The sequence below is a fragment of the Alligator sinensis genome, unplaced genomic scaffold (assembly GCF_000455745.1).
Source record: "Alligator sinensis unplaced genomic scaffold, ASM45574v1 scaffold1170_2, whole genome shotgun sequence".
Taxonomy (NCBI): Eukaryota; Metazoa; Chordata; order Crocodylia; family Alligatoridae; genus Alligator; species Alligator sinensis.
Genome location: NW_005843180.1, coordinates 169,992 through 172,030, shown reverse-complemented (window position 1 = coordinate 172,030; position 2,039 = coordinate 169,992).

The following is a 2,039-nucleotide window of genomic DNA, read 5'->3' as shown; positions in this document are numbered from 1 at the left end:
CAGGGGCTGATCAGAGGCAAGTCTGAACCAGCACAAGGGGACCAGCAGCAATACCCGAGCTTGCCAAGACAGCGACCATCATGTCCCACTGGGATCTGTCCGGGTCTTCATCCAGGGAAGGTACGAGCAGCCTGCCCACCCTGTGCCCCACTGCAGGGATCTGGGAGCTGGTGGATGAGCTGGGAGCCGGAGGCTGTGGCTTGTGGGGAACAGGGCAGGGAGGCCCCCATGATGCTGCCCCCACACCCTGCTGGCTCAGACCTCTGCAGCTTGGCTGGACCCTCCCTGGCATCATGAGAGCTGGGCAGTCCTTTCCCCCAGCATGGCAACCCCATGCCCTCCACAGCCACGGAGGACTTCAGCCTGGCCATGGAGCTCAGATGGCCCACAGAGCCCATGCACTGAGGGCAGGCCAGCTTCTGCAGCCAACAGCACATGCAGGGGCTCTGGTGCCATCATCCTGCTCAGCTTTCACCTCACCCCAGACCGAATGAGCTGGTGCCTGAGTACAGCTGGGGCAGCCTTCAGTGCAGACTGACCTGGGGTTTGGTCTCGTGCCTCTGAAGTCCTGCCAAGATGCCACCAGTCTGTCAGAGACTGAATGGGGGCACAGAGGGGCTTGTCCAGGGAGTCTGGGAATTGCACCCAGATCCCTTAACCCCCATTTTACACTATATTGCATCCCAGCCTGCTCTGAGGGCAGTGGAAATAGTGAGATCGCTGTCAGAGAGACACTTGCTTGCAAACCTAATGCCTGCAGGTCATAAACAGCTGCACCGTGAAAAGGCTTCTCCTCCCCATGCACAGAGCGTGATGCTGGGGCCGTCACAGCCTGGTGCAGTGCAGGTGGCAGAACAAAGCCCCGGTCCTCAGGAGACGAGAACAAGGGGCCTCCACATGCAGCCAGCGGGCCTTTCTCTGAGCTAGAAAGCGGCTTAGTCCATCCGCAGGGGTCCAGGCATGGGGGCGCAGGGCAGGGCCCATCCTCAGGATGCCCGAGCCCCTGGGCCCTGGGGCTGCTGCTGTTACCTAGCCAGGGTGCAGCCGACCAGCTTGGACATCTGTGCAGCCCAGGGCCAACCCGGCTGTGTTACGCACACCAGCCAGGCCCAGCCTTCAGCGCTGGGTAGACCATGGTGTGCAGCTGGGAACTGCACGTTCCTGGCCTCAGGCTGCGAAGGGAGCTGGCACCAGCTGGTATTTCTAACTGATGGATTTTCACCTACTGCCTCTGCGTGCTCCTGCCACACTCAGGCTCCCTCCCTCCCGCCGGGACCAGTCCCCTCCTCCCCCCCGAGCACAGGGGGAAGGACTGACTCTCACACCCTCTGGCTCAAAGCCAGAGCCTTTGAGCCCCCACCCAATGGCAGCTATGACCCCCCTCCCCATGTGGAGCCAAGATCCCTGCCCACCCTCTGGACCCTGGGGCCCCTTGAAGCTTTGTCAAGGGAAGTGCAGCTGCTTGCCTGGGTGTTTTCTCCTCTCCCTTTGCAGCTGCCGGCCCAGCCTGGCAGCCCCAGGCTCTAGAGCAGGACCATTTCTCCCCACCTGCCCTTGAGCAAAGACAGGCTGGCCCCACCTGCTGGGATGGAGCTGGGCTGCCCGGGATCCCTGCTTCCCAATCTCCCTGCCCAGCTCGGAATGGGCCCTGCATAGCCCGGAGGTCTCTGCTAACCACGGGATCCACTACTAGCCCCTTCCCACTGCTTCATGGGTCCCCTCCCAGCCTGCCCTGCCCTGCAGCCAGGGAAAGGGCCCAACCCCGGAGCTCCTGGCCGATGGCTGGGGGCACAAATGTGGGCCCCAGTGTGGGGTAAAGACCCCTCCCTGCCTGTGCTGGGGAAGCAGCCCACCACCTCCAGAGACACCCGTGGGGGTGAAACTCCCTGCAGGCTGGGGATCCCAGCTGGCACTGCGGTGCTGAAGGGGGAGAGCCCCAGGGTCAGAGTCACCCTGTCCCCCTAGACGCCCACCCCTGGGCCCTGCATCAGGCAGCAGTCTCCCCGGTGGCCGGCGCTGCAGGTGGCCTGGCCAGCCCA